The following is a 12,208-nucleotide window of genomic DNA, read 5'->3' as shown; positions in this document are numbered from 1 at the left end:
AAAGATGGTGGGGTTCACCATGTTGCCCAGGATGGTCTCAAACTCTTAAGCTCAAGTGATCCACTTGCCTCAGCCTCCCAAAGTGCTGGGATTACAGGCATGAGCCACTGTACCCTGACAATCTTTTTATTATTATTATTATACTTTAAGTTCTGGAGTACATATGAAGAATGTGCAGGCTTGTTTGTTAACGGGTATACTTTTTTTTTTTTTGAGACGAAGTTTCGCTCGTTACCCAGGCTGGAGTGCAATGGCGCGATCTCGGCTCACCGCAACCTCCGCCTCCTGGGTTCAGGCAATTCTCCTGCCTCAGCCTCCTGAGTAGCTTGGATTACAGGCACGCACCACCATGCCCAGATAATTTTTTTTATATTAGTAGAGACGGGGTTTCACCATGTTGACCAGGATGGTCTCGATCTCTTGACCTCGTGATCCACCAGCCTCGGCCTCCCAAAGTGCTGGGATTACAGGCCGGGTATACTTTTTTTAAAGACATATTTTACTTCTACAGTCAAAAAACATTAAAGCTTGTTTTCATTTTGAAAAATAAGTATTTAGTCATGTATTGCTTAATGACAGGAACACATTCTGGGAAATGTGTCCTTAGGTAATTTCATCATTGTGTAAACATCATAGACTGTACTTACATAGGCCTAAATGCATAGTCCACTCCATATACAATATATAGTACAGCCCATTACTCCTAAGCTACAAACCTGTGTACAGCATGTTACTGTACTGAATACTATAAGCAATTGTAATACAGTGGTAATTATTGTGTATCTAAACATAGAAAATACGTCTAAAAGATAAAAGTGGGGCTAGGTGGAGTGGCTCACACCTGTAATTTCAGCACTTTGGGAGGCTGAGGAGGGCGGATCACAAAGTCAGAGTTCGAGACAATCCTGGCAGACATTGTGAAACCCCGTCTCTACTAAAAAAACACAAAAATTAGCTGGGCATGGTGGTGTGTGCCTGTAATCTCAGCTACTGGGGAGGCTGAGGCAGGAGAATTGCTTGAATCCAGGAGGCAGAGGTTGTAGAGAGCCAAGATAGCACCACTGCACTTCAGCCTGGGCAACAGAGCAAGACTCCATCAAAAAAAGAGATCAAAACAGTACACCTGTATAGGATACTTACCATGTATGGAACTTACAGTCTAGAGGTTGCTCTGGGTGAGTCAGTGAGTGGTTAGTGAGTGTGAAGGCCTTGGACATTCGCGTACACTACTAAAACTTTATAAACTCTATGTGCTCATTTTTTCTTCAATAATTAATTTTAGCTTATTGTAACTTTTTACTTTATAAGCTATTACTTTTTTAAATTTTTTCACTCTTGCAATAACATTTAGCTTAAAACAAATACCTTTTGCCTCTGTACAACATATTTCGCTGTACAAAAATATTTCTTTCTTTATATCCTTATTCTATAAACCTTTTTATGCTTAAACACTTTTTACTTTTTAAATCTTTTTTGTTAAAAACTAAGACACAAACACACACATTGGCCTAGGCCTACACAGGGTCAGGACATCAGTATCACTGTCTTCCATCTCCACACCTCAGCCCATGGGAGGTCTTCAGGGCCAATGACATGCATGGAGCTGTCGTCTCCGATGAGGACGATGCCTTCTTCTGGATTCCTCCTGAAGGACCTGCCTGAGGCTGTTTTACAGATAACACTTTTACATAATTGGAAGGAGTACACTCTAACAATAAAAAATATAGTAAACACATAAACCAGTAACATAGTAATTTATTATCATTATCAAGTATTATGTACTGGGTGTGGTTGGATGTACTATACTTTTATATTACTGGCGTGATACTGTTTACACTGACATCACCACAAACGTGTGAGCAATGCCTTGTGCTAAAACATTTGATGACTACGACGTCACTAGGTGATAGGAATTTTTCAGCGCCATTCTAATCTTAGGAGACCACTGTGGAATACGTGGTTGGTTATTGACAAAACCTCATTTGCAGTGCATGACTTACACTTCTAAAAACCGTCAAAGAAGAATATCTGAAAGAAATATACCCAAATCTTAACAGTGCCAATTTCTAGGTGTTTTTTATATTTTTCTCTTTTATTAACTCTGCATTTTATACATTTCTCACGATAAACAGTGTTATTGTAAAAGTAAGAGGGGGAAAAGCATGTTTTGTTTTGTTTGAATTCCAAGATTCTTCAGTAGGAGAAAGAGGTTTGCAAACAAATCTTGAAAATTTAGAAAACAGGCCGGGCACGGTGGCTCACACCTGTAATCCCAATAATGGGAGGCCCAGGTGGGAAGATCATCTGAGGTCAGGAGTTCAAGACCAGCCTGGCCAACATGATGAAACCCCATCTCTACAAAAATACAAAAAATTAGCTGGGCATGATGGCTGGTGCCTGTAATCCCAGCTACTTGGGATGCTAAGGTGGGAGAATTGCTTGAACCAGGAGGGGGAGGAGGTTGCAGTGAGCTGAGATTGCTCCATCGCACTCCAGCCTGGGTGACAGAGTGAGACTCGGTCTCAAAAAAAAAAAGAAAAGAAAAAGAAAATTCAGAAAACATAGATAGTCAAGGGAAAGTAAGGCTGGGTGGAGCCGAGTGAGGAGGGTGGGGTGGGAGAATATGCAAATCTTTTGCATTGATTTTCCACATCAGTGAGTTCCTTTTCTCCTTTTAGCTACTATCTGATGAAGGTATATGTGACAATGTGACTATTATATATTCCAAATGTCATATTCCTCAGCATCTGTTTGAAAGAGAATAATTTATTGAGATAGAAGTGTCACTGAAGCTCGGAGAAAGAAAGACAGTTTCTACCCAAGTGCCCAAGTCGGGCGACAGCTAGGCTGGAAACGGTAGTATGCCTCTGAGACTGTCCTTGAGCAGAATCCAGACAGTGACAGAGGACAAACCGAAAGAGAGGGGGCAGAGAGAGACTCCAAGGAAGATATTGTCAGGAAATTGACAAATGGCACCACCCCATCCAGATTATCTAAACAATGATGCCTCAAACAAAGTAAAAGTGAAAGTGTTGCCACCCCAATAGTTCATCCAATTGTGAATTCAAAATTGTAAGTTATAAGAATAAATTATAAGGAAAAAATAGGAGGAAGAGAGAAAGAAGGGAGAGAGATAAAAAGAAAGCAATAGTGGTAAACTAAATTCTTGCCTGTCATGTTTTCAGAAGATCAGGAAGAAAAGATCACAGAAAAGAGATGCACTTGGGACAGAAACACAAATGTAAACATTCCATCCTTGTCTTGGTGATGAATCTAGCAGCCTCACCTACAACACTCAGCCCTCTGTGGAAGAAACGGTTGTGCTAAAGCTTTATGCCTGGACTAAAAGGTCATTTGTTCTTACCTCTTCATCTCTGATGTTAACACTTTTCTCTTTGCTTCTATGTGCAAAATGGGGAATAGAGCTGACATTTATTTTTATTTGCATTTTTTTGGGGGGGGGACTGAGTCTTGCTTAGTTGCCCAGGCTGGAGTGCAGTGGCACAATCTCGGCTCACTGCAACCTCCACCTCCTGGGTTTAAGCAATTCTCCTGCCTCAGCCTCCCAAGTAGCTTGGATTACAGGCACTCACCACCATGCCCGGCTAGTTTAGTAGAGATGGGGTTTCACCATGTTGGCCAGGCTGGTCTTGAACTCCTGATCTTAAGTTATCTGCCCACCTCAGTCTGCGTATTTTTAAAATAATGCACACATGTGGGTTAAAAAAAAAAATCAAACAGTATGAAAGGCAACTAGTTTAATGTAAGTTACATTCTATGCTAGACATCTTCCACTTGCCCCCACATCTACTTTCTACCTCTATGGCACCTATCAGACTCACATGCCCCCTGGCTTCTATGTGGGTTGAGCCAACGGGAGGCAGTGGCAGGAGATTAGGGGAAAGGATCAGGATGTGTCCTGGGCATTTGTTTCTCTGGCATTCTTCCTGCAGGGTTGCCTCAAACCAGCAGAATCCTTCAACTAGAGATTACTGCTTCTCTTCAGGAGGCCTCAACATGATCTCTCTCCTGCCTGGTGCTGGTAACCACTCCCTCTCCTTGTCCCATGAGGATTAGGAGTGGTCACAGCATCACTGATTCCATCCCTGGGTTACATCACTGTCTCCTATGTTCCACTGCACTCCCATTTGTGTAAATGGTCCCTTTGTAAATGAGCCTTCCTCATATCATCTTAATATGAGTCTGCCATTGTGTCCTGCTGGGGCCCTGACCAACACACCCTCCCATTCCCCATCCTTCCTCAGTGCTATTGTTCCCTACTTCAAGGTAACCACTGGTACAATTTCTTGGGTATCATCCAATCCTTCCAGATCTCTCTCTCTCTAATGTTAACGTATGATATACTTTACATATACATATACATATATATACACACATATACACATATATATACACAGACATATATATATATTTATATATTTGTGTGTGTGTGTGTGTGTGTGTGTGTGTGACAGAGTTTCACTCTTTCACCCAGGCTGGAGTGAAGCGGTGAGATCTCAGCTTACTGCAATGTCTGCCGCCTCTGTTCAAGGCATTCTCCTGCCTCAGCCTCCCGAGTAGCTGGGATTATAGGCACCTGCCACCATGCCTGGCTAATTTTTGCATTTTTAGTAGAGACAGGGTTGCACCATATTGGCCAGGCTGGTCTTAACTCCTGACCTCAGGTGATCCACCCGCCTCGGCCTCCCAAAGTGCCAAAATTACAGGCATGAACCACTGCACCTGGCCTATTTATATCCTCTTTTAAGGAAAACTTAATATATCTTGCAGATTGTGCTGAATACATTTTGCATACCTATTTGCACGACTTCTGCCCAATCCACTTGCCACTTTTCTCCACCTTGCTCTGTGTTTCTGGAGGCTGACCTGTATGGACTTTGTCACTGTGGCATCTAGTTGGGCTTTGATAATTGGAGGTCAACTGGCAAGGGAAGGAACTTACAGTAGACAAGAAGGCAGGAGGAAAGTGAGCTCGGGTGTTTATTTCTTCTCCCTCCCTGCGAGGTTGTCATGGCTGGCTGCTTTCCTCTTCGGAAGGCTACCACTTCTGTTGGCAGCTTTCTTCTACAAGTTCTCATTCTGTTAACTCTTCCCTCCCTTTGTCCCTTCAGATCTAGGGGTGGTAACAGCTTCCCATTGTTGCCAGCCTTGAAATACTGCACAATCTGTTATTGGTTTCTGTTCATTCGGCCTGCACCTTTCTAAGTAACCCGTCACTTAAACTCTCTTCAATTATTTCCCTATGACTATGTCATGTCTCTTTCTGGTACCCTGACTGACATCTAGATCATCCCATAGCCGTACATAGAGCATGACTTCATTATAATTTTAAAACTGAGTGGTATTCTGTTGTAAGACTGTAACATAATTTATTTAACCAGGTCTCTATTAGGAATACTTTTTCACAACCTACTAAGTGCCTGGTGTATTTTTACATAAAATATCTCATTTGGCCCTCACATCCACACTGTGGGATGGGTATTACCATTACATCCATTTATGAGAAGAGAAAGGGCTCAAGGTTATATATGTAGTAAATGTAGATGCAGAATTTAAACCCAGAATTTAATTCAGGCAGACCTGAATCCAAAGCCCATGGGATATTGGATCCTGGTATAAATCTTAAGATTTGCCCTCAATAACAATGTTGCCATTTGTTTTATTTTTATAGCTTTCATGTATTTTAAAATAAACTTAACTATTAAAGTGTAACATACATATATACAGAAAAATACACAAATGAGAATCTACAATATTTAATGTCACAAAATGAACACACTCATAGAATCACCATCCCAAGCAAAAGACAGAGCATTATCAGCAGCACAGACACTCCCCAGGCCCACCTCAGTTATCATTTCCCCTTTTTCCCAAAGATAATATCATTCTCTTTTCTTCTTGGCTTAATATAATGTTATATCTATCTACTGAGTACTTAACTTTAGTTATTACACCATATAATTATAGACTTTCTGGCCTGGATGGAGTAATAGAGATTGAATGTACCCTTCTGCCCAAAATACTAGAAGATCAAACAATATTTTTATTAAATAAGAGTTTTTAGCCAGGCACAGTGGCTCACGCCTGTAATCCCAGAGCTTTGGGAGGCTGTGGTGGGTGGATCACCTGAGGTCAAGAGTTTGAGATCAGCCTGGCCAACATGGTAAAACCCCATCTCTACTAAAAATACAAAAATTAACTGGGCGTAGTGGTGTACACCTGTAATCCCAACTACCCAAGAGGCTGAGGCAGGAGAATTGCTTGGACCCAGGAGGCAGAGGTTGCAGTGAGCCAAGATTGCACCACTGCACTTCAGCCTGGTCAGTAAAGTGAGATTGCATCTCAAAAAAAAAAAAACAAAAAAACAGTTTTTAAGACATTGGGCATCAGCCAATGAAGGACAGTTATGTCTGAGAGACAGAAAACCAACAAGCCTGGTGAGCCCTGCAGTTGCCCTGGTTTACAGGCTGTAGGGTTTCCAGACCGCAGCGCAGGAAGAGAGAATGACAGTCTCTGGCTGAGGAGATGAAGCTAGCAGTTCAGGGAGGCCAAGACATCTAGAATTTGCAGGAAAAAGTACTAAAGAGGATAGGGCTGCACGCAAAAGAATTCAGGCAATCCTCAGAAGGTTCCTCTTGAGTCTCCAGCTAAGTACTGATCAGCACATACATGTGAGCAAACGAACGGAGGCTACGAAAGAGCCAACCAAAGAGATCACAGAGGGCAATATCCAGATCTCATGTAGGGCCAGGAGAGGTGTCTGTTCCAGCTCTCCAAATTGGAAAAGCTCACAATTTGTGGGGCATCATAAAAGCTTGTCTCAATAATGGGGCAAGATGAGTCCTAAATTGAATCTGCCTAAAAAGGCTTAAAAGCAAAACTTGAAAGGATCAAACTTAACTGTGTCCCAGAATAAAGCTCTTAAGCATACAAAAATATCCAGTACCTAACAAGGTAAAAGTTTCAATGTCTGGCATCCAATAAAAAATTACCAGGCATATAAAAAATTAGAAAAATATAATCCATAATAATATAAAAATCAAACAATGGAAACTGACTCTGAAATGACAGCTATTGATAGATGAGTATATTAAAGCTATTCAATAGCTAGAAGAAAGATTGAACATGTTAAGTAGAGTCATGAAAGATAAAAAGAAGACTGAAATTTCACCTCTACAGGGAAAACGACAATGTCTGAGATTAAAAATACACTGAATGGGATTGATAAATATTAAAGAGGGAAAGATTAATGAACTTGATGACATAGAAATATCTGTTTTCTTGAATATGTTAGTCCTAGTTATTTTAAAGTCTGTGTCTGATAACTCTAATACCTGGATCTTTAGGGGTTTGGTTCTATTGTTTCTTATTTCTCTTGATTTTCTGTTATCTGGGCCTATCTCTTAGCATACTGGTAATATTCTACTGACTACCAGACAATGTACATGAAAAAATGTCTATATTTATTTTGAAACTCTGAGTAGTAGTATCACCTTTCGTAGAGAAATAATTTTGACTTCTGATCATCAGTTATAGAAGAGAGGATCACCTTAATTTAGTCAGGGATTGAGTTGAATTTAAGTTGAGTTTTAGTCTTTGCAAAGGCTGGTCTATTTCCTGTTTACCTTCATTCTTAGTAGAGTCCATCAGTGGATTCTAAATGGAAGGAAAGAAGGAAGGGTGGGAAGAAGGAAGGAATGGAGGGAGAGAGATACTTCCAAGGGACAAAGGACTTGGAAAGTAATAATGATAGCTACAATTTATTTGTACCAATTTTATGCTATATATTTTATATTTTATACCTAGTACATGTATTAACATATTTTATGCCTAATACATGTTTTAATATATGTTTTATATCAAATATATGTAGATAGATAGATAATTATGTCAACCCCCCAATGGTTCTACAAGTTTGGTGGAAATATTGATTTTTAGTCTGCATAATAGAGAGATTGGAGCTTGTATAAGTTAGGAAATTTACTTAAGGTAACAGGGACAATGTATGTGATGAAAAAGCAGAATTTGAACTCAATTCTGCTCAGCTTAAATTCCAGGCTCTTCCTCCCTACACCCATAGTGCCTCTCAGCCTAAGCACACCCACCCGCAAGCCTGGCTCTCATGACTCTACAGTCAAGGTGGCCTACCTCTTGTGTGAGAGTCTATTTTAAAATCCCAAATAGGATTTTCAGAGACTGGGGTGGGAAACAGCTCTCTAGGTAGAAAAGAGTTAAGCTAGTCGACTGTTTCCAATGCAGATGACAAAAATCTCAACTCAAATCACTTGAAGGAGAATAGTAAAAACAAACACAGCTGCAGCAACAACAAAATGGTGTTCACGGACTCACATAAATGGAATTTGGGGATAGTGCTAGCCTCAAGCCCACCTGGATTCAGGCACACAAACACATTTCATTAGAATTCAATCTCTCTCTTCAATCTGTTTTCTCTCTAACAGAAAGGCTTTTCTTTATGGCACACACCTCAGACAGAGTCCAGTTCATATCCTTCTAGTTCCATGACTTGAAAGGATGTCCCCTTCACTTGAGTATCTTACAAAACAATTATCTAGAAGATAATTCTGATTGACCCAGTTTGGGTGACATTCTTATTCCTGATGCAGTCACTGTAGTCAGAAGGAAATAGGGTTTCCTATTCTATGTGCTTAGGTGATGAGCTCATTCCTGTGACTCTCACAAGAATCCCATTATAGGAGTAGGATGGGACCAGTTCTCCAATGGAAGTGTAGATTCTGAACAGCAAAAGTGGTTAATGACAACTACATGCGGTTTTGGCTATATGTACTGGCACTAGGCACCTACAATGTCCACAGGTGTAGACATTGAGCTAAAGTCTATCTCAAGGCTCCAAAATCAATAAAATATCATCATACCTTCAAGATACTGCCCAGTTGTAGAGTCAGGATAAAAATAGACCATTTCCTGGCCATACTGCCCAAAGTAATTTATAGATTCAATGCTATCCCTGTCAAATTATCATTGATCTTCTTCACAGAATGGAAAAAAAAATCTTAAACTTCGTATGGAATTAAAAAAGAGCCCACATAGCCAAGACAATCCTAAGCAAAAAGAACAAAGCTGGAGGAACCACGCCACCTGACTTCAAACTATATTACAAGGATACAGTAATCAAAACAGCATGGTACTGGTACCAAAACAGAGATATAGACCAACGGAACAGAACAGAGGCCTCAGAGGTAACTCCACACATCTACAGCCATCTGATCTTCGACAAACCAGACAAAAACAAGCAATGAGGAAAGGATTCCCTGTTTAATAAATGGTGTTGGGAAAACTGGCTAGCCATGTGCAGAAAGCTGAAACTTGGCCCCTTCCTTATATCTTATGCAAAAATTAACTCCAGATGGATTAATGATTTAAACATAAGACCCAACACCATAAAAACCCTAGAAGAAAACCCAGGCAAAACCATTCAGGACATAGGTATAGGCAAGGACTTCATGACTAAAACACCAAAAGCAATGGCAACAAAAGCCAAAATAGACAAATGGGATCTAATTAAACTTAAGAGCTTCTGCACAGCAAAAGAAACAATCATTAGACTGAACTGGCAACCAACAGAATGGGGAAAAAATTTTTGCAAGCTACTTATCTGACAAAGGGCTAATTTTCAGAATCTACAAATAACAAAAACAAATATACAAGAAAAAGCAAACAACCCCATCAAAAACTGGGCAAAAGATATGAACATGTTTCAAAAGAAGACATTTATGTGGCCAAGAAACATATGAAAAAATGCTCATCATCACTGGTCATTAGAGAAATGCCAATCAAAGCCACATTGAGATACCATCTCACGCCAGTTAGAATGGTGATCATTAAAAAATCTGGAGACAACAGATGTTGGAGAGGATGTGGAGAAATAGGAATGCTTTTAAACTGTGGGTGGGAGTATAAATTAGTTCAACCATTGTGGAAGATGGTGTGGCAATTCTTCAAGGACCTAGAAATAGAAATACCATTTGACCCAGCAATCCCATTAATGGATATATACCCAAAGGATTATAAATCGATCTATTATAAAGACACATGTACACGTATGTTCATTGCAACACTGTTTACAGTAGCAAAGACTTGGAACCAACCCAAATGCCCATCAAAGATAGACTGGATGAAGAAAATGTGGCACATAGACACCATGGAATACTATGTAGCCATAAAAAAGGATGAGTTCATGTCCTTTGTAGGGACATGGATGAATCTGGAAACCATCATTCTCAGCAAACTGACACAAGAATAGAAAATCAAACACATGTTCTCACTCATAAGTGAGTATTGAACAATGAGAACACATGGACATAGGAAGGGGAACATCATACACTGGGGTCTGATAGGGGGTGGAGGGCTAGGGGAGGGATAGCAGGGGGTAGGGAGACTGGGGAGGGATAACATTAGGAGAAATACCTAATGTAAGTGACAGGGGGATGGAGGCAGCAGACCACCATGGCACATGTATACCTATGTAACAATCCTGCAAGATCTGTACGTGTACCCCAGAACTTAAAGTAAAATAAAATAAAATTTAAAAAAGACTATTTCCTGTCCAGTAATAAGGAGCCAGTTGAACAAGCTGTCAGACAGTTGTAAACTAGAATCCATTTTAGCAAGCACTCATTTAAGAGCCACATGTAACATACATCTATAGAAATGGAAGGTGTTTATATCTTATGTGAAAAAGCAGCTTACAAACAGCATGTCTGACGAAGGTCCTTACCCTTACCTGCGTGTTAGAATCCTCCAGGAACTTTATTTTTACGTAACTGAAAAGTCAGTGATGCCTAATATCTAATTTTAAGTTACTGACTATGCAGAGCTGTGCTGCAGTTCTCCTCTGTTATCCCAAACCTCCAGTAAAATCCCACTATACACCACCTTTGGAAAATAGCATTTTGAGGGCATAAATAAATTGGGGTGGAGAGGGGAATGAAGCTGCAGCCAAGAGGAGTGGTGTATTCGTTTCTTGGGGCTGTTGTAACAAATTGGCACAAACTATGTGGATTAAAACAACAGACATTTCTTGTCTTGGTTCTCGAGCTAGTAATCCAAAATCAAGACATCACTAGAGCTGTACTCTCTCTCTGAGGGTTCTAGAGAAGGATTCTTCTTGCCTATTCTTAGCTTCTGATATTTGTTGGCAATCTTTAGTGGGCTTTTGTTACTGGATTTTTGTTTATTTGTTTGTTTGGTTGTTTTGTTTTTGAGACAGAGTCTCGCTCTGTCGCCAGGCTGGAGTGCAGTGGTACAATCTCGGTTCACTGCAACCTCCACCTCCCGGCTTCAGGTGATTACTCCCACCTCAGCCTACTGAGTAGCTGGGACTACAGGCACACACCACCATGTCCAGCTAACTTTTGTATTTTTAGTAGAGATGGAGTTTCACCATGTTGGTGAGGCTAGTCTCGAACTCCCGACCTCAAGTGATCCGCTCGCCTCGGCCTCCCAAAGTGCTGGGATTACAGGAGTGAGCCACTGTGCCCGGCCTGTTACTGTTTTTTGTTGGCATTGTTTTGTTTGTTAGTTTGTTGGCTTGTAGATGTATCAGTCCAATCTCTGCCTCCATCATCACCTGGCATTCTCCTTGTGTGTCTCCTGTCTCTAGACCTAAATTTCCCTCTCCTTATAAAGACATAAGTCACTGGGCTAGGGCCCATCTTAATCCAAGATAACCTCATCTTAACTTGATCATCTGCAAAAATCCTATTTCCAAATAAGGTCACAGGCACAGACACTGGGGCTGAAGACTCGAACATACCTTTTCAGAGTGATATCATTCTACGTATGCAGTTAGGAAACTGGCTAGAAGGTACACTGAACAGGAAATTGTGAGCTACTTGGAAATTCATGGGAATACTTGGAGGGAGGTACCTTCCGACCTGGGACTGGGGCTTGAGGTGTCTTCTTTGGATGTTGAAGTCAAGACTTCCTCCAGAAAGCTGTAGATCGTCTTCCAGATGGCTTGGAAATCCCAATTGTCTTTGTTTCTTGGTTACTTGCAGAAGTAACCTCAGGCTGTTCTGCTGAACAAAACACACACACACACAGAGACACACACACCTTTAAGTAAAAGAACATTAAGACAGTGTGACAGAGTGCTGAAATAAATCACTAAGTTTGGAATTGAAAAAACAGGTTCTTGGACAACCTC

Source organism: Aotus nancymaae, unplaced genomic scaffold (assembly GCF_030222135.1).
Source record: "Aotus nancymaae isolate 86718 unplaced genomic scaffold, 86718_ANA_hifiasm-v0.15.2.pri h1tg000021l, whole genome shotgun sequence".
Classification (NCBI taxonomy): Eukaryota; Metazoa; Chordata; class Mammalia; order Primates; family Aotidae; genus Aotus; species Aotus nancymaae.
The sequence above is the reverse complement of the archived record's forward strand: the minus strand, read 5'-3'. Positions refer to the sequence as shown.